Source organism: Euprymna scolopes, chromosome 6, assembly GCF_053919585.1.
Source record: "Euprymna scolopes isolate OS-2025 chromosome 6, ASM5391958v1, whole genome shotgun sequence".
Taxonomy (NCBI): Eukaryota; Metazoa; Mollusca; class Cephalopoda; order Sepiida; family Sepiolidae; genus Euprymna; species Euprymna scolopes.
Genome location: NC_136487.1, coordinates 29,414,220 through 29,437,288, shown reverse-complemented (window position 1 = coordinate 29,437,288; position 23,069 = coordinate 29,414,220).

Here is a 23,069-nt window from a genome sequence, read left to right as displayed (position 1 = left end):
TTTTTTTTTGCTCAACATATACCTCCAAACACCCGGGCAACGCCGGGCTGAAATGCTAGTAAGAAATATTCCCATTTTTACAAAACACTCCCACTTTATAATCAGTCCTAGCAACAAAACAGATGTACAAACATTAATTTACAAATAACAAAACATTTATCATAACTCCAGACAACTGAATTTCGATATTGAATTAGCATAATAATATCCAATCGTCTTCATAAAAATCATACTAAACAGAGCATATCGTGTCTCTACATTCAGGCTATTTTAGTACAAAGCTCGTGAACATAAAAGAAATTCTTGTTAATCACGATTTCAACAATATATTTTCTACTAGTAAATTAAACATAATTTCGAACGTGTTTAGTTACACAACAACGCATAATAATATCATTATTAGACGAAATCAAATGCAAACATTAATACACATTATACACCGACATATGCACATGTATGCATGCGTACATTAAAGTCTATATACATATGCCTGTATTGGTCTACATATAGAGCGTGCAGATTTTTCCACACAGAAGTAAGGAGTGTAAAGCCGCCTGATATCCAGCTATAAGGCTCTGCTGCGATATAATAATATATAATGCGACACAAGGGGGTTTTAAATGTCTTCACTGGATCCTTCGTAAGAATTTGAATATTCAATGCAGCAGCAAATTCTGTGAACATCTATAATATAAATCTCACATGTCTGTTTAAATGTATGTATGTATGTATGTATGTATGTATGTCTCGCAAAACCTTTCTGACAGGGATGACAAATCCTGAGAAAGACGGTATCATTTTGAAGCTCGACGTTTCGGACAACAAATATAGAAAAATTTGGCCAAACATAATAATTTCTTCAGCCTAAACTCGGCCGTTTGGTACAAGGAGGGGCCGTTTATTTTTTTTTTATTTTTCGCCGACACGTTACCGTTGGATTGACTTCGGTTAATTTAAACGCTTTTAACTTCCGGTCGTGTCATGAAGGCATCGGCTAAGACGTCAGATTTTATTTTACTTTCTTTTCCGCCTTCGCGGCACGGGTCTTATGAATGACATAAAAAGAAAATAGAATCTTAGGAAGATCTTCATCATTCCAGTAAATATAAGAGCAACTGGATTCATGAAATAAAATTTCAAAAACTGCCTGACAAATATACTCGGTGAACCAATCGCATGAGAGATTCAAACAATTGCGCTGAAGGGGGACGATTAGAATCTTTAAAAGGTCTTAAATGCATGAGATAGCGAGTGAATGTATGGCATCCACTTGGATGACTCATCCCCAGCTAAAACGAAATGATAAGAAAATGAACAAGAGAGAGAGAGAGAGAGAGAGAGAGAGAGCAATAAAAAGAGATACACACAGACAAAAAGGCGTCACGTACTAAATGTACTCATTTTTCACTTACATTTTATTATATTAAAAAAGAAAAAATATATTCCATTATTACATATAATTTTTGAACAAACTCGAACACGGATTGAATTACATATAATTACATATAATTTTCGAACAAACTCGAACATAAATTTAACATTGTCGAAGACATTTTCATTCGTAATGGTTATTTGGAGAATTTGATTAATTATACTATTAATAATCAAGTAGAAAAATGCAATTCTCCTATAGTTCAAGGTCTGTCCAGGTGTCTGTTTATTCAAAACTGCCTTCGATTGGAGTTGCTGGTCAGTGTTTGGACAGATGATTAGTTAATCTGTAACAAATTGTTTCCCATTTATTGTGTTTCGTTTGTTTTTTTGGTATAAAATCTGCATTCTTCCTGGTCACAAAGGACAGTTTGCCCTACATCACACAAAGCAATGGTGTTTATGAATCTAATTGCCTATTCGCTGCTGGCCATGTGGGTCCTTAAACTTGCAGACACACATTAAAAATGCATATAAAATGGACTGTTTTAAAATATTGCATGGGACTGACTCTCCAAATCATTTAAAGATTTTGAGGTCAGTTTCGATTTTTTTTTATACAAGCTTTTTCTCTGATGAGACAAAGAGTTTGTTAAATCATTGGACTTGCTTAGAGATATATTTTACCGTTCCCATGCCCCTCCATCTCAATCGTACATATATTTTATATTATCGTACATATATTTTATATTATTGTACATATATTTTATATTATTCCACATATATTTTACACGAATACCCATTCGCTTTTTTTTACTTTATCTGAGAAAATAGACCACATCCTCTCCGCACATCCCTCGGCTAACATTCAAATTTGTGGTGACTTCAACGTCCATAACGTGGAATGGCTGACCCACTCAAATAAGACAGACGATGAGGGGAGGTTCTGTCATGATTTTGCCATTGCTTATGACCTCACTCAGATTGTTCGCGAGCCCACCCGTGTGTCCGATACTACAGGTCAGTATGCAAGCCTTCTAGACCTTTTTCTCTCCACTTCTCCTTAACTATGTTCGCGTGCTGTTCTTTCTCCTCTAGGATCCTCCGACCACTCCGTCGTATCAGTTAAGATAAAAATGAAATGCAATAAGTCCCCAGACGTACCCCTCCGCCGTACTGTATATCGATACTCTATGGCTGACTGGGATAGCTTCCGTACATTCATATCTGATCTACCTCTGTATTCTATGTTTAAAAAAGAATGTGTCCTCTATAGTATCAGACCTGACCGAATGATTAATTGTAGGCATAGACCAATTCATAACCATCTAAAAAAATTCCAACAAAAACCTAACAGCCAGCCATGGTTCTCCCCAGAATGTACTGCTGCAATCGCGCACAGAAATTACTTTTTCCATAGCTACCAACGTAATAGATGCACTGAGATTAAAGCTGCTTTCAGGGACACCAGCAACCATTGTAAAAGAGTAATAAAAAATGCAAGAGAGCTATATGCTCAGTCCGTTAAATCCAAAGTAGCTGAGCAGCGGCTTGGTTCCCACCAGTTTTGGCAAATAACAAATAGGAACCTGAACAGAAGTGTGCGTTCTATCCCAACCATTATCAATGGATCTGAGGTCATCTCGTCAGCGTCAGACAAGGCCAAACTATTTGCCAAGAACTTTGCAGCTAATTCTACCCTATGCGACAAAGGCCATCAACTCCCCATATTTCCTCCTATAACACAGAAGACGCAACGTAACCTACAAATATCTGTGTATGAGGTCGCCAAGCTAATCAAGAACCTTGATTCCAGTAAAGCAACTGGTCCTGACAGCATCCCAATTATAGTGTTAAAAAAGCTTCAACCAGAACTTGCTCTCATACTTACGAAACTGTTTAAGCGTTGCCTTAAGGAGAAGTGCTTTCCAACACCCTGGAAACCCTCATCAGTATTCACTGTATTTAAGAATTCAGGTGATAAGTCATCTCCCTCTCAGTACAGACCAATAAGTCTCCTGTGTGTCATGAGTAAGTTGCTGGAATCCATATTAAATAGAGAAGTATTCAACCACCTCAGCAGAAATAACCTTCTTAGTGACACGTAATATGGGTTCCGTCCTGCAAGATCTACCGCAGATGTGCAAACGGTTATATCTCATAGGATTAGTGAATCTCTTAACAAAGGCTTCCTTTCTAGGGCAATTGCTCTTGACATATGAAAGGCCTTCGACAAGGTATGGCATAAAGGCCTACTACACAAGATTTCCAGCTACGGTATAACTGGAAATGTTTTTCTATCATTAAGTCATTTCTCTCTGATAGGCTCATAAGAGAAGTGGTTGATGGACAAAAATCAGAGGCCTGCAGTATTAATGTTGGAGTCCATCAGAGGTCAATCCTGGGCCCAACTCTCTTCCTGATCTACATCAATGATCTCCCTAAACACATACTTAAATCATTCGTTGACATCTATGCTGATGACACGATCATCTACGGACACACATCAAAGGCTGTAAATGACAAAGTTCTCTCTGCTTCTATCTCCTCTGATCTCGAGCGCGTGGTTCAGTGCGGGAAGATGTGGCTGGTTACCTTTAATGCATTTAAAACCAAACTGCTATCCTTACATCATCAACGCTCTGATCCCCATCTGGCATCAATTGGGATGGATGGCTCTCGGCTGGGTGAGGCCCCGTGTTTTGACAAGCTTCTGGGCTTGACCTTTACTCCTGATCTAAAATGGAACACGTACATCAAGTCTGTTGCCAAGGTCGCTGGAAAGATGGTGGGATCCTTCTATTGCTCCAGAAGATATCTCATTACTGACGCAATTCTCTATCTATATAAAAGCCAAGTACGTCCAAGGAGGGAATACTGCTGCCATATCTGGGCAGGACCTGCTAAAAACAGCCTATCCTGCCTTGACAGAGTACAAAATAGACTTCGTGGCTTAGTGGGGGATGCCCTTTTCTCTTCCCTTCAACCTCTCTCCCACAGAAGAAACGTTGCGAGCCTATCTTTGTTTTATCGTTACTTCCATGGCAGGTGCTCGTCTGAGCTCAAATCTCTAGTCCCCCTCGCCAATCTTTTCCGAAAAACACCCGTCTAGCTGAAACCACTGTCCAAAAATTTCCCCACTCTATCTGTGCCTAAATCAAAACGTAGATTCAATGAACAAAGCGTCTTTCTTAGAACTGCACGCATGTGGAACTCTGTTCCGTCTGCCTGTTTCCCACCTGACTACGACCTGGATGTCTTCAAGTCCAACGCAAACAATTCCTGATGAACCGCCCCCTTATGTAGACACTTTTATTAAATCTCCACACTAACGTACTGTACATGCAATAACCCTTACCCATGAGTGGCTTCCGGGCCTTGATAAGTGGTGACCATCTTGTAAAAAATAAAAAATATTTTTTTTTAACTCGTATATCCCCGAGTATTGCTCTTGCGTGACAATTTAATTCGTTTTTTTTTTGCAATTCTTGATATACCAATGATTAACTCCTGATGAGTTTGTTGGGAGCCATAGGGTTTTTCCGTATATTATTTTTAAAGCGTTGTATAGTTTTTATATCATTAAAAAGTTTCAATGTTTTTAGTTTTATACTTTTCTAACTAAATAAGTTCAGACAATTTTAAGTCGACTTTTAAAGTAATAGATACGAGAAAAATCGAATATGGGTTCGCAAGGACCCGTGGTGCAGTCGTTAGAGTACTTGAAAAAATCAATTGTAAAAAGTGATATTCTCCTTAAGGTTGAAGGTCTAATCCTTAGTGTGGGCGACTGTAAAATATAATTGCGAATTACTTAGGACCTCTATCCAGTCATGGCTAGCGGAACAAGAGCACGCTACCCCTGAAGTAAATTAAGAGTTAGCTCGAAATTCTGTCCTAATTTCTGAGTTCGACAGAAACATTCCTGAGTGCGACAAGATACACCTGAAGAAGGTCGGAGGTTATATTGACCGATACGTTGTGAAAATTACACTTAAGATGAGTACAGTAGTCCGATGAATCCAAATAATACGAATAATCTACTTTCATCTCAAAAATTCAGAAACCTCGTCGGTATTTTAAACTTAAAGAATATACTGTTCTATTTTTAAGTTCTCTTGGGTCATTTAGAAAGGCTTCCCGGGGAGAATAAATTTTAAAACCTGTTTTCTACAGCATTTGACATCCTCCATCTTCCCCCGACCCCCACTCGCCTTAAATTCATGGCTCTCATCTCTGGAAACAATTCTGGTAATTTTGACGTGCACCAAATGTGACCATTCGTAAAATTTACATTGACTTACTTAATCGGTATTGATATAGGATTTCTAATATTTAACACAATTTCAAATAAATCGTAGCTTAAGAAGCAAGTGTGGTGGACACGTCCACTTTGCCATTTCTATGCCATCTTTTATACAAATCGATGATATCACACATCGATTAGCTATATAACCACATTCCACTTCCGTTGACTTTTTTTTATTCAATTTTCACCCCAAACAAGGCACAGTGCCACTTTGAAGCAGGGGCTACTATCAGGGACTTAATTTGCAGGGGCATTATGAAGGGAGATGGGTAGAAAGATGTTTGTTAACATTACACTTGAACTTCTGAATATCAGTACAGTTGGGAAAGCAGTATCCTGGATGGGAGTTCCAAAGACCTGCAGTTCTAGGGAAGAAACTATTGGAGTAAAAGGCTTTCTTGCACCTAGGGATCTCTACTGTAAAGGGATGAGACTTACTAGCTTGTCGGGGTTGTCGGGGGTAGTTACGTCGAGGAGGTACAAGTGTTTGCAGTTCGTCGGAGCATTCACCATTAAAGTATTTGTAGACCAGGCAGAGGGATGCAACATCTCGTCGATGGGACAGAGGCTGAAGCCTAGATGACAATTAAGGACCTATCATGTTGGCGACTCTCTTTTGAACCCTGTCCAGGAGCGAGAGACAAGCAGCAGATGCACCAGCCCAGATGTGACAACAGTACTCCATACATGGGCGAATGGTGGCCTTAAACATCAGCAGTATTATTAAGTACATTACTAAAAGAAACTGTTCGTCTCTCGTTGTTGATGAAGAATACAAACATCACCAATGATTCTGTGATCTGGGTGTATTTGTTGTCTCGCAATAATTGTGCAATTCCCAACCACACATTCCCTGCGTCGGCATTGTTATATTTCAGTGGTAAGTAGAAATTCAGGACTTCTGAAAGCAATGCCGAGGTAAGCGGAGAGCACATACAACGCTTGCTATTTCAAATATTAACCCATCTGGTACTGGTCAAGTTCATCGTTGATTACGTTCAGTGAACAGACGGGAACAGGTGTGTCAACGTGACTCTGTTGTATACATTACTACAACATATAAAAACACCAATAAACTTTAATTCACTGACATAAAAAAAATGGTACTAATTATTAACACTAAAATTGCCTACAAAAATAATTGCATGTCTTACAAGTAGTAAACATTAACAACAACAACAACAACAACAACAACAACACAACCATTAACAAAATCGAGTTCAATACAGATAGTTGATTCCAAATAGTAGTTCTTTACGTCCAAGTACTGATATGCATTGGTTAGTGGTAATAAGAGTTTTAAAACACACACACACACACTAACTATGTTTAATAACTAACTCAATCTTACTCGTATTATTTGGATTGTTCGGGACAACTGTTCTCATCTTGAATGTTATTTTCACAACGTTTCAGCTGATGTAACCTCCGACCAAATTTTGGTTTATTTTGTCGAAATAGGGCATATTTCTATCCCACTCGGGAATCTTTTTGTAGAATTCGGGAATCGGCACAGAATTTCAAACAGAACCCTTTATTTATATATGCTCATGTTCCGTCAGCCATGACTGATTTAAAGACTTAAGTAATTCGCAATAGTATTGTTTTTTTGTTTTGTCTTCAGCGATGGTCCATTGCATAGTGGAGAAAGTAATTGGCAAGATTTAATTGCAACACTCTTCTGGGGTTTGAAGTTTCAATCCTCAGTGCGAGCAATACTAAATCACAATTGTGAATTACTTGGGATTTCTATACTGTCATGGCTGACGGACAGAAAACGTGCAACTCCTGTGGATTAAATAAACGTGTTCTGTTCGAAATTCCGTGCAGATTCCCGAGTTGGACAAAAAGATTCTCGAGATGGGCAGAAAAATTCTGAAGCTTGACAAAATACGTCTGAAGAAAGTCGGTGATTATATCGACCGAAATCTTGTGTGAATAACACTCGCGATAAGAGCAACTGTCCTAATACACCAAATAATACGAATTATTAATCTTCATCCCTAAAATTCAAAAGTTTAACTCCAACTAATAATTTCATTATTTTTTCATGAAAATATTAAATCCTTTAAGCAACGCATAAAACAGGAAATTCGTCAGATGGTGCTGTATAGTGAGCGAAATTACGGTATTTTTAGATGATGTATGGAATAAGACCCAGCCGAGTTCACTAAGAAAAGGACAAATATCGGTCGAAACCAGTTTAATATTGACCTTGGCAAGTTCGAGCAGATTTTTGCGACCAAGCGCGCGATTTCCATAAAAAAATAGCAATCCAATATTAAAGTTGTATAAATATGATTTTTATTTAAAAATAAATTAAAAAATAAATAAAATGAATTAATAATAAGAATTTTTATTTTTCGCTTTTTTTAGTGGAGATTCAAATCTGCCTTCCCCCCCCCTCTCATTTATAATTTAATTTAGAGTCGTGGCCGTCACTCCCCTCCCACGTGCCCACCCCAAATAAAAATGACACTATCTAAAAAAATAAAAATAATACACATTTCTTGTGCATATGGTACTCTTCATTTATTACCCCCTCCCACGCTTATAAAACTATTTTGGATAATCGAAAACGAAACCGGGTTGACTTGTTTTCGAAAACGAGGCAAGATTGAGTTATGTTGTTGTTTATTTTTTTTGAAATTGTAAAAAAACTTATACTGGTGAGAGTTTTATAATGTGATATTCGTTCAGAACAGACCCGAATATCCTTAAAAATTAACTTTTTAATTTTACATCTTCATTTGGTCTCTCAGGTCACAAAATAACGTAATGTAATTCGTTTTATTTATTATGATTATTATTATTGTTGGTTTGCTTTTTTATAAAAATATCAATCCAAATCTTGCTTTAAATAGTTTTAATAAAAAAAATTTGTAAATATATAAAAACATATTCTATAAAAAATCAATCTCGTCGCAAATAAATAATATAACTCTAATCATTGTTACGCACTAGGAGCTTTTACACAGGCCGTCATTAAAGAATTTTCTTTGACAACAGCCTGTGGTATTCCCTGGATTCTGGGTGACAACGAGTCTCCCCAGATTTCCAGTACTCTTCACCTCTTTCGAAAACCTTTGCAAATTAATTTGCGTTATCGCAATAGCCGTCTGCCATTGATTTCTCATTGGTTGTGGTCATTGGTCTTCACTGGGATATATGTGGTAATAATCCTCCCTAAGGTCCTAACCCTCGTCGCACTCATCCAGCGAAGACTTGGTTATTGCTTTCTCTCCTCGTCTTTTCATCCTCCCTGACCCTCTGTTTTATTTCTTGCGGCACCTGTTTATGGTGACGAAAAAAGTGGAATGAAAAAAAGGGAGGTTACTTACAATTATGTAAATATACAGTTTCCAAATGGCGTTTCTTGGTTTTTACCTCTTTAGTAGTTTCTCTATATCCTCTATTATTATTATTATTATTATTATTATTATTATTATTATTATTATTATTATTATTATTATTATTATTTATTCATTTTTCATTAAAAATATAACTCTAAAGATTAATAAAATTTGTTTAAATATATATATATAAAAATAACGCACCCTTGCTCGCAAAATGTCGGTTAAACCGGTTTCGACTAAAATCTGTCCTTTTCTTAGAGAAGTCTGCTGAGGTCCTTACTTCGTCTGAGTTATTTATCTGTTTATTTACCGAAGAAAAAAATAAGAACTTAGAGAAAAGCATTAATATAGATAACTAAAGAATTTTAACAAACGTAATACCGTAATCTTTAATGATACTTAAAATGATTATCTGTTGCCACATTATACACTATCAATGGTTATATTAAACATTGCTAAACGTTTGTTTCCTTACCGAATTTTTCCATATAGTTTGATAAAAGAAAATACATGCTAAAATATACCGTATGACACTTACATACTGTCTGTACATCATAAATAGGTGTGTAAATTAGATAGCGAAATAATACGTTTAATTTATTCTATATAAAAATACTGAATTCTACTTCTGCTAATAATAATACTAACAATACTAATACTATTACTACTTATAATAATAATAATTTTGGAGTGATAGTTGGACTTGAAAAAGGAACATAACAAAAATGCTTTGTAGCTTAAAGATTTGAAGAATAAAATAGAAAGTAAGTTTAAGCAAATCCAAGATATGGTTATGATGAATAAGAAAAAATTTCAGAAACAATGTAGGAAAATTCCAAACTGGAATCCCTTCCCCTGGGCCAGATATTCAGGGATATTAGATAAAAAAAACTTCATCAACTGGAACAATCGTATTTCACATATACGGAATATTGACAGATGTAATTTCTGAATAGAACACGCATGGACGAACAGTGCTCTGCCAGAAGAGTACATCAAAGGGCACTGCGGTTGATAACTACCGACCCATGATCTGCATTTCTTTGATGTGGAAATTTTTTAGGGGTATTCGGGCAGATAAGATTTACCAATATCTAGAACAACAAAAGATCTTACCTGAAGAACAAAAGAAATGTAAGCAATGTAATAGAGGGATCAAAGATCAATTGCTTATTGATAGGACAATACTTTTGGATTGTAAGTGAAGGCTCACAAATCTATTTCATTGACAGATTACAGCAAAGCATATGATCTGGTTCCACATAGCATGGTTCCACATAGCAAATGTATGAAAATATTTGGAATATCAGTAAATGTGCTAGATTTCTTGAAAAGAAGTAGGAAGCAATGCAAGGTATTATTGACATCAAACGGGGAAGTTCATGTGAAGATATGGGTTTTTCAGGGGAACAGCTTGTCGCTATTTTTGTTCACTTTGAGTATGGTACCCTTGTCGTTCATATTACGAAAAGTTAATGCGCATAATTAGTGAGGAAATAAGGAGTACTGAGTAAACTAATTACCATTTATGGACGACGTAAAGTTATTTATGGAGCACTTAATATATGTAAAAATAAAGATCAGCTAAGTATAATGTGATGACTGTTCACCTGTTCAGTAATTACATAGGTATGGAATTTGACATGCTGAAATGGCGTTCCTTGAAATTGAAAAGGGAAAAATTATTGAAAGTTAAAGAATACAGCTTTTAGATGGGGAAATGACAAAAGAGATTGAAGAAGGATACCCATGTTTATGAACTGAGGAACAAAAATTTATAAAACAAAAAAATGTAAAACAAAAAATATGTAAAACAGAAAATTGGAAAACATAAAACTGAAATGAAGGAAATTATATGAAAAAATACATGAGACGACTACAATTGGTACTTAGGTTAGGATTGAATGGAAAAAAATATCTGCAGTACACGTCGCCAATAGGTATATTTTGGTAGAGCCGGGTCGGATTCAATAAAAAAGGGGCTGAAATATGTGGATAGAAAGACATGGAATACAATGAAAATTAATGAAGCTTTTCACCCAATAAGTGATGTGGATAAGTTATATGTGAAAAAGAAAAAAAAGAAAAGACGAGGCTTAATAGGCGTAGAACAATGCGTAAATAAAGACAATCTGAAAGTTTATATCTGTAAGAGAAAAAAAATTTTCAAAGGGTGTGTTAAAACTTGAAAAATTGCAAGTTAGTTAACTAGTACAGAGTAAAGAATTTAGGGCGGGAAATAAAGAAAAATTGCAAGAGAAGTGGTTTCAGAAGAAAACGCGTGGTCAATTCAGTAGATATCTACTAATAGAAATTGCAAAGAAAAATCCCGGCGACGGTTGTTAGCATGTAACTTAAAGGTTGAGACAAGAGCCTTAATATGTGCTGCACGGGAGCAATCGCTTAAGACAAATTATGTGACGTATCACATTAATAAAACGGCTGAACATCTCATGTGCAGACTGTATGGGCAGAAAAGTGAGAATGTCCTATGCATCGTCATAGTCGTGGGAAACTAGTTAAAAGTTGAGAAAAATGCATGGTCATTTAACTAGGGATCTAATAGAAGAAGTGGACAAAGGAAAAATCCGACGATGGTTGTCAAAATTTGACTTAAATAACAGAAGCTCTAATATGTGCTGCAGATGACAAATTATGTGAACTATCACATTTATAAAACGGCCAGAAATCTAATGTGTCGATTGTGTAGACAGAAAGGTGAAATGTACAACACATCGTCAGTAGCCGTGATAAGTTAACTCAAAAGAACTACAAGAGACGTCATGACAATATTGCGAATAAAGGTTTATTGATATATATATAAAATTCTATAGTTTAAATCGCTCACCTCTGTGATCATTAAATATCATTTTACGGAATATAGTCCTTTACCCAGATCTCAAACGCTTCATACACGGACAGATATAACTAGCCCTTCATACATGGCCAGATATAACTAGCCCTGCATACACGGACAGAAAAAAACTAATATTAATGAAAAAAATATAGAAGTAAAATGTGTGTGTGCGAACAAACGTTTGGGTAACATACAATAGCATATGCATTACTAGAGCTCAAAACATGAAATAATAATAACTCAACATTTACACTGCTTTCTCACGATCAAATTAACTGTATGATTCAAAAATAAAATAAATATCTAATAAGCACTTTTAACCTGAAGTATAAACATTCTCCAAAGATAAATAAAAAAAATAGTATATGAATCCTGTAATAATATCAATACACTTTAAGTATACACGCGAATACATGAACACGTAATTCTAGATTCCACGAAATACCAAATAAAAACGCACCCCAGTTTAAGACTTAAATAAATAAAACTTTCAGCTATTACACCTAAATATATAGCCTATTCGGTTCTTGTTCAGGATCCACTAAATATATTAAAAAAAAAACATAAAAATAAAGAAAAATCTATAAGATGCACGTACCCGTATCGAAACGAAAATATTATATTGTAAACATTACGCAAATTGACCAAATAGTTTTTTTATATATAAAAAATAATTATTAAGCGATTAATGGAGGAATCCTATGTATTACAACGTAAATCTGGTAGGTATAAATTATTGAGTTATCTCCATTTTTAGTTTTTTTTTTTTTTCAAAATGAAAGATAAGATAGATGCATTTATGTTATAAAATTTGATTTTCTTATTTAAATATTTGAAAAATAAATTAATAATTTTCTTTTAATGACCCAATATTGCTCATATACCATTAAATAGGAAATGCTATGAAGAATCTATACCAAAAAAAAAAAGGAAAAATCGATAAAAACCTGCGCATTTTGCTAAAAATACGATAATTTCTTTCGGTAATTTGTTGTTCTCTTTGTGGTAGACTATAAAGGTCTACAAACAGTAGTTCGTATATACAAACAGTGGTTATCTCCCCTTTTTCTTTTTTGGTGTGACTTAGTTTTAAGTGTGTGAGACTTTTGCATCTACCACCCTCTGTCGTCCAGAAACATTTGGTCCTGATGGCAAGACAGAGTCAAGACGGCCAAGCGTAATACTGGATGCAGAAGTTGTCTCCAACAAATACGGCGCCAAGCATTCCCAAATTGGTCACCCATCTGGTACTGGGAAGCTTCATCGTTGCTTAACTTCGGGGTTATGGAAGCAAGAAATATATATCGCTTATGAAAAAAGAATGAAATCCTTATAAAGTTGATTCGTTACTTAATCGTCACAACAAACGTTAGAAATGCATGGATATCTACAGAACTAAATCACCTCATTTATTAATGTAAAGGTCACAACTATTATTAAATTTTGGGTGTTTTAATTTCGCCGCGCGAAATCTATGGATTGAGATAAAAGATGGAATTATTAAGAATTCAGGTACTTATGTTATAATATTTTTGCATAATCTTATAGCAAATCATCCTGAATCTTATTTAAATAAAAAGAAATTAATTGATTCAAAAACGTTTTTTAAAAATATATAAAAGTGGTATCCATCGAGACAAGAATGGCAGTGAATAGTGGTTTGGGGAAAATTGAAAATTTCATTCTATTAAAAATAGTTAAAAAAGTGTAATATTATTCTGCTTTTCATACGATAAAATTCGGGCTTTTATCTTTCTGAAAAAAAAGTTGCTCAATAATAATGGATTTTAATATAAAAAAAAAAACAACTTTATTTTTCTACCATTGTTTTACCGTGCCTAGTGTTCACATATGTGGAGAGAAAAGAAAGACACACACACACACACACACACACACACACACACATATATGTATATATATATATATATATATATATATATATACAAATAAACATATACAGTTAGAGAGAGACAGTGAGAGAGAGAGAGAGAGAGAGAGACAGACAGACAGACAGACAGACAGAAACAGAGACAGAGAAAGACACACAGAGAGAGGGAGACCTGTGTTTCTCTGCACCCGTATGAGAAAGAAAAGTAAAAAAAATAGTTAATGAGTCCACATATACGTTTGAAAAAAAATAAAATAAAATATTGGCATGTGTATGTGTTTATGCGTGCGTGTTCTGAGAGAGATAGCGAGAGAAATAGTAATATAATAATAGAACATGCTTGACAAGAAATCAATGCAAGGGAGATAACTCTATTCATTCTCTACACTGTGAATGAATTATTGCCCTTGCAACATAGAAGGTTGATTTCGTTGCATTATCTAATTCGGTTTATCAAGCTTTGATCGGGTGTGTCTGCATATGGATGTGTGTGTGTGTGTGTGTGTGTGTGTGTGTGTGTGTGTGTGTGTGTGTGTGTGTGTGTGTGTGTGTGTGTGTGTGTGTGTGTGTGAGACAGACAGACAGACAGAAAGAAAAAGTATGAACGTATGTATAAGAGATACAGTGTTTGGGTGCAACTATAAAAGAGAGAATGTGCATACGTGTGTGCGCGCATGCGTATGAAAGGAGTGTGAAATAATTCGCGCATCTACATGCGTTTAAAAGAGAGCAGCCTTTGATAACTCTAAGAACTGAGAATGAACACATTAATAAATTTATGCTTGACAAGAAACAAATGTAAAGGAAATAAATGTATTCACTATGTTTGCAAACACCGGATAATGTCATTAATTTGTTTTTCTACTCTGTTTAAAACGAATAACTACTTGAAAAAAAGTATGGCCGACTACACATTGAGGAAAACCATAAGTTAGACTAAGACAAATTGAAAAGTATAGATAGAAAACAATGCTGTACTGTAAAATGTCTTTAGGAAGTGGAAAATGTCCTTATTAATACAGAAGTGTGTGTATATATATATATATATATATATATATATATATGTGTGTATGTGTGTGTGTGTGTGTGTGTGTGTGTGTAGCCATTGACATACAGTCCTGTTTCGTTGTATCAGAACTCATCAGTGCCGCAAGACTAGCACCTCTCCCAAGCCGAGGATTGAACCTAGAACTATCGCGTTCATAGTAGTTTTACCGATCGACCAACGGGAGCGATGCACGCAAATAACCTCATCAAATGTCTATTTTATACAAACATTCGTCTACCATATATAATTTATTTTTATTTCGGACTATTATTCTCATCTTTATTAGTTGTTTTTTCAACTCTTCCTCTGGTCTTCGTCAGGTCGTAACCGCGACGGATAGGAAGTTCGAATCTCCTAACTGCATTCTCAGCAATCACTGCCATCTGTAGGTGTTGTCGTCTCACCATGTTTTGGCCAAGTAAACCTCTAGCACACATTGAAACCGCTATCTTTAGACAATGTCTATCTGGAACCGTAGAGATTCAACGTCTCTCTCAACTGCGCCACGGGCCCCGATGGTTGTATTCTTTGATCTTATAAATCCACGTTTATTTATTATCTGATCTTCCATAGATTCGAAGTTCCTATCCGTCGCGGTTACCACCTGACGAAGGCCAGAGGAATAGTTGGCCGAAACCTCGTGAAAAACAACAACCAATAAAGATGAAAAAAAAGACAACTAATAAAGATGAGAATAATAGTCCGAAATAAAAATAAATTAATATATATAATGCTCATCTCAAAAATGAATTTCAATTAAGGAATAATATATATTTGTCTACCACTTTTATAGTGCTCAAACCGTTTATTTATGAACAAACGGCGACTAGCAGGACCCGTTAACAAGCTGATAGTCTGACGTGTATACTTCCGGTGATGACGTCATTATCTTCCATTAAGAAAGGTGCATGCAATATATTTATGATGTACTACATGGACATAAGATTAGCTGCTGATTCCAAAAAATCAGTTAAATGGATCAAGTGCACACTAGGGGTTTATTTGTAACATTCCAAAATTCACGTAAATAGATCAATGAATGCTGAGTTCATATTTTCGTCCGTAATGTTTTCATGGCAGCAATTGTAAAAATTCTTCTAAGGAGGGGGGGAGGGGTTAACGTCACTGGAATGCTGAGATAGATACTACACTTTGAAATTCATATTGAAGTAATAATTGCCTAATCCTTAACTGTGTTTAGGTGTTTATGTATTATTGCTACTGACAACTTGCTGAACCAGTTTACCATTTAAACATTACTTTATTTAATGTATATTTTTAACAGTGTGGTGGAGAATATGAAATCAGACCCGGAAATGGTTGAAACATTTTACGCTTTAAACATTAGTTTATTTCATGTATATTTTTAACAGTGAGGTGAGGATATTAAGTCAGTCTCGGAAATGGCTGAACCCGTTTACGAGTTAAACACTGATTTATTTAATGTATATTTTAAACAGTGTGGTGGGGGGATATGAAGTCAGTCCCTGAAATTGTTGAAACATTTTCCGCCTTAATCCTTAGTTTATTTCATGTATATTTTTAACAGTGAGGTGAGGATATTAAGTCAGTCCCGGAAATGGCTGATCCCGTTTACGAGTTAAACACTGATTTATTTAATGTATATTTTTAAGAGTGTGGTAGGGGATATAAAGTCAGTCCCGGAAATGGCTGAACCCGTTTACGAGTTAAACACTGATTTATTTAATGTATATTTTTAACAGTGAGGTGGGGATATGAAGTCAGTCCCGAAAATGACTGAAAAAATGTACGTTTTAAACATTACTTTATTACATGTATATATTTAACAGTGGGTTTGGAGATATGAAGTCAGTCCCTAAAATGGCTGAAACAGTTTACGAATTAAACATTAAACGCGTGTGTGCGTGTGACTTCGTTCTATATTAACTCCTAAACAATTATGCGGAATTTTATTAGATTTTATGCATAAGTACTTTATGTATCTGGCAGTGTTCTTAGATATGTTTTGTAACGGAATATCTTCGATAAATATCGATAATTGATAACCGATAATGGAAAAATCCGATGAAAAAAAGAAACGGGCAGTTTTGATCACAGTTAACACCTTATATAGCCTAACATCACAGGAGCATTTGAGAAGTTTTACTACCATGCAAACAGAAAGGTCCGGTTTATAAAATCAACAGTAGATCCTTTGATATGACAAGGGCGCGTTTGAAATGAATGTTTCTGTTCAAAGCACAACGGAATCATGATACTTGACTTTTTCATTTTAAACTTAAATTCAAAATATTATAACGCCACAAGCAGAAAGGCCAAACATATGAAATAAACAATAGGTTCTTTTATATGACAAGAGCGCAGTCGAAATGAATGTTTCTGTTTAGAACAAAATTAAAACATGATACTTGACTGTTGCATTTTAAACTTAAATTCAAACCATTATATAAAATAATTTTATAAAATCCACAGTAGGTTTCTGTACAATGCAATATAGATTACAATGTGTTGTGTACTGAGTCATTGTGGGGAGGCATGTAGGGGGGCATGTGAAGCTTTCCCCTGTAGCACTGGTGTAAGTTACTAACTGAAGCAAGCAATAAATCGAATCGGTTGATTAGAGTCCAATTGAAGCGTGATACTCGATTTTTTCATTTTAAACTTGAATTCAAGCTAATAAATATAAAAATATTTTTATAAAATCAACAGTGGGTTCTCTATAGTACCATGAATCGTGGACAAAGTCACTGTGTAGAGGCATATGAAGTTTCCTCCGAATGCAAGTAATTGATCGATTTGATTTTAAAAAATGGACGATTTCACCGTATCCCATGGCAATAAAAATAAGGATTGTTTTACACTTGTTGATCAAACAATCTGTTTTTATGTTAGTTTATATATATATATATATATATATATATATATATATATACATATACACACGTACACATATTTATATATACACACACAAGATAATTTTTGTATGTGTATGTTTATTTTATTTGTTTACGTTCTACTGTTATTGTTAGTTTTAAAATTATTTTGTATCGCTATCCTAGAGTAAAGTTTATCCAGTGAACACAGTTGTTCGTTATTTCTCTCCTATAGTTTAATAGAGGTTGGGGTTCTTTAAAGTATAGGATCGCAAATTTTTCATGAAGGCATAATCTACATGGATCGTCTAGGTCTCTACATGTGTTTGCTTGTCTTACTATATTTCCATTCGACTATACATACATATATATATATAGAAACTAACATAAAAAACAAAAAAATACATTTAACCTAGGTTTAAAATAGGCCAGGACGCTCCCTAATAAAATAGCAAACACAAAGGAACGGGTCAACCGGAGGTCAGCTGGGCCTTTGTCCTGTAAGTGCCTGCTCATTGGCTGATTAGGAAGGGTGCGGTAGAAACTAGAGAGCTGATTGGCTTACTAAAAAATCAATAGTAGGTGCGTATATAAAAATGTGAGACAACCAAAAAATCCCCGCGTAAGCCTGATGAATTTTAGCGTGGATGAAACGCGAAATATTCTGTCTAGCTTAATCGCCATATATATTTTATAACTTACTACCTAGCTCTACCTACGTATTGAGCACTGTTGAAGTAAATACTTAAAGTTTACGCATAAATCTATACTGTCGTATATTAATTTATGTGATTAAATGAAGTAGTCATACTTAGCTCCTGAAACAGTGTAGCACTCTCAAAAGAATTTATTTCACCACCCCAAAAAATAGATATGAAAAGAGTTAATTTCAAAACATCGCTAAAAAAACATCCCCATACTTAGCAAGCATAGCTATATTATGAAATTAATTAACAAAAAGAGATGAACTAATACGCCGAATACGATGGCGCGCAAATTTCTTCCTTAAAAATTAAAACATAAACAAAAAAGAATCCTATGGTTTTAAAACCCTCAAAAAAAACGAAAGCCGTAGACCTTTTGATAAACTTTGAAAATGACCTTTTAAACGTAATTAAAAATGTAGAATTTCGCAATCAACATAACAATTTCAAACGGGAACTACACAAAATCGTTAGAAACATAAACAACTCTAATAAAATCTTTGTAAAAGCAGATAAAACTATAATTTTTTATAAAATAGATAAACAAGAATATAACAAACTAATCACAGAAAACATTACAAAAACTGGATACAAACGAATGCGACTACATAGATATAATAAATACTGAAAGTAAAGAAATCACCGATAAATTAAAAATTAGCGATACAGTTGGCAAATTGGAAATTAGAGAGGCATATATTCTGCTCCAAGACCACAAATGTGACTTCAATAATAACCCCAACACCCGCTTAATAAACCCAACTAAACCAGAAATAGGTAGAATTAGCAAATCAATACTTTCTAGAGTAAACAAACAAATTAACCAAGACCTAGCAAGCAATCACTTGGTTTAAAAATATAGAAAACAAAAATAAATGTACGTTTATACAGTTCGACATCATAGATTTCTATCCCTCGATATCTGAAAAACTTTTCAACATTGCACTAGAATTTGCCGAGGCCTACACTGATATATCCTCGGAAGAAATCCACGTTATTCAAAAATGTAGAAAATCAGTTCTAGTAAATAACAATAACCAATGGATAAAATCTAAAATGGCAAATTCGATTGATTTGGTGATGGGTGCTCTGGATTCTTCAGAGGCATCAGATCTTGTGGGATTATTCATTCTATATACCCTCACAAACATATTTGATACTACGGATATCGGTCTATATAGAGATGATGGACTAGCTATAATAAAAGACTCCAACAATATCAAGAGAGATAACTTTAAGAAAATCATACACAAGGAAATGAAAATATTAGGCCTAAAAGTTGATGTACTAGCTAACATAAAAATAACAAACTTCCTCGACGTAACGTTAAATTTAGATAAAAACACATATGAAACATACTTAAAAGATAACGCTAATCCAATATTCGTAACCCCTAAGTCCAGCCACCCACCATTAATTATAAAACACATTCCTAACTCGATCGTAAGTAGACACAGCAACAATTCAAGCGATAAAAAGGTATTTAATAGGTCAATCAGTATCCATGAAACAGCCCTAAAAGTAGTGGATACAAAAATATTGATATCAAATATAAGCAACAAAACACCAATAACTATAATAAAATTAAAAATAGAAGAAAAAGAAATATAATCTGGTATACGGCGCCATACAATCGAATGTTAAAAATAACTTGAAAAAAAATTTCTAGATCTTATCAAAAAGCATTTCCGCTCGACCAATGCCTCGACCAAAATTTTCAATAACAATAACCTGAACTTATCCTACAGCTGCTGCGAAAATTTAGAGATGATAATTAAAGCGCATAATAACAAAATACTAAATAAAAGCAATGAAAACAACAACAAAATAAACAATAAAAAGTGATCACGACAAAAATAAAATTAAAACAAAGGACACCTATGTAACTAGTAGAAATAATAATGTCGGAGCACGTCACTGATGAGATGCAGTACATCAAAACCCACTTTGGGTCTGGCGTTTCCGTTGTCGATGCAATTGCTCGATTCCATCTAATTCTGGGTTCTAGCTTTATCATGAAAAAGTGTATGTGAACGGGTATATATATATATATATATATATATATATATATATATATATGTACATATATATATATATATATATAAAATACGATTTTTTAAATACAATACATTGTATGTATATTTACGCCCGAAGATACGACAATTTTTTAGATATAATTTTCAGAAATCTAACCTATTTAGAAAAAAGCAGAAAACTAAATAAGGAAAAGCCAAGGAAAAATACAAAAGAAAAAACAAACAAAAAATACAAAAGTAAAGCAAGATAAAAGTGTCTGTGCATGTTTATTGTAGACTAGGCTGTACTGTTTCACTCTCTCTCTCTCTCTCTCTCTCTCTCTCTCTTTCTTTTTCCTCTTCCTAGCTTACCTTCGTTAGCTGCTCATTAATGTGTCAAAGTTCAATTGGTTACAAGTTTATTCTTTATTTTATTCATCCACTCTGTTACATTAAGACTTAAATATTAAGCATTTAGTACGTTCATGCAACGCTTTTAACTGTTTAAGTGGGATAGATTAGTGTTGGCGCACTCTTGATACAACCTGATTGAGTTGACCTTATGTAAAGAAAATACATTTTTACTAAATTTTATATATTATTCATCCAGGACAATGCTTATTAAAAATATATTTACTCTGTGGGTCTTTGTTTTGTAGTTTGTTTGTTTTTTTTACTTTTTTCTGGACATAAGCACACAATTATACACGCATGCAGCTGCCTTTTATATAAAGAGATTAGGTGGAACACACGGAAATGCCACGGTTAATTACTGTCTTCTCTTCATTTTATCAGTAAAATATAATTGTCTACTACATATTTTTAATGATTGTTTAGTATAGTATTTTTGCAGTTGACCTACAAGGTGTTTTGAAAATCCCAGCACTATGTTATACGCTAGACTTTCCGTAGATGGACGACACATGAAAAAGATAAAACAATCCTTAAAACGACATTTATTTTAGTCGACACCATCAACATAATTCTATCTATGATGTTTAACTTGATTTGGGAGTAAATTCTATAATTTTACGCGTAGCAACAGCAACTATTTTTAAAATATGTATTATTTCAAAATCAGTGTAAAGGTGATAAATGTAAGGAAAATAACTGTTCCCTACGTTGGGAAAGAGTTATTGCACTTGACATCCATAAACGAATTCGGTGACATTGTTTAATTCCGTTTATCAACCCTCCGCTGAGCATGATTGGTCAGAGTGTTGTATTAAAAAGAGAGAGAGAGAGAGAGAGCGGGGGTTGTGATTATCTAGTGGGCTGAATAAACACGTTGTGTTAAAAGGTAGATAGCTGATCAGCGGCTTGGATCCCACCACTTTTGGCAAATAACAAATAGGATCCTGAACAGAAGTGTGCGTTCTATCCCAACCATTATCAATGGACCAGAGGTCATCACGTCAGCGTCAGACAAGGCCAAACTATTTGCAAAGAACTTTGCAGCTAATTCTACCCTATGCGACGAAGGCCATCAACTCCCCATATTTCCTCCTATAACACAGAACAAGCTAGGTAACATACAAATATCCGTGCATGAGGTCGCCAACCTATTCCAGAACTTAGATTCCAGTAAAGCAACTGGCACTGATGGCATCCCAATTATAGTGTTAAAAAAGCTTCAACCAGAACTTGCTCCCATACTTACGAAACTATTTAAGCGCTGCCTTAAGGAGAAGTGCTGTCCGACTCCCTGGATTACCTCATCAGTTTGCCCTGTATTTAAGAATTCAGGTGATAAGTCATCTCCCTCTCAGTACAGACCTATAAGTCTCCTGTGTGTCATGAGTAAGTTGCTGGAATCCATATTAAATAGAGAAATAGTCAACCACCTAAGCAGGAATAACCTTCTTAGTGACACACAATATGGTTTCCGCTCTGCAAGATCTACTGCAGATGTGCTGACGGTTATATCCCACAGGATTAGTGAATCTCTTGACAAAGGCTTCCTTTCTAGGGCAATTGCTCTTGACATATCAAAGGCCTTCGACAAGGTATGGCATAAGGGTCTACTTCACAAGGTTTCCAGCTACGGTATAACTGAAAATGTTTTCTCAATCATTAAATCATTTCTCTCCGATAGGTTCATAAGAGTAGTGGTAGATGGACAAAAATCGGAGGCCTGCAATATAAATGCTGCAATATAAATGCTGGAGTCCCTCAGGGGTCAATCCTGGGCCCAACTCTCTTCCTGATCTACATCAATGACCTCCCTAAACACATACTTAAATCATTCGTTGACATCTATGCTGATGACACGACCATCTACGGCAACACATCAAAGGCTGTAAATGACAAAGTTCTCTCTGATTCTCTCTCCTCTGATCTTGAGCGCGTGGTTCAGTGCGGGAAGATGTGGCTGGTTACCTTTAATGCATCCAAAACCAAACTCCTATCCTTACATCATCAACGCTCTGATCCCCAGCTGGCATCAATTGGGATGGATGGCTCTCGTCTGGGTGAGGCCCCATGTTTTGACAAGCTTCTGGGTTTGACCTTTACTCCTGATCTGAAATGGAACACGTACATCAAGTCTGTTGACAGAGTACAAAATAGACTTCGTAGCTTAGTGGGGATGCCCTTTTCTCTACCCTGCAACCTCTCTCCCACAGAAGAGACGTTGCGAGCCTATCCTTGTTTTATCGTTATTTCCA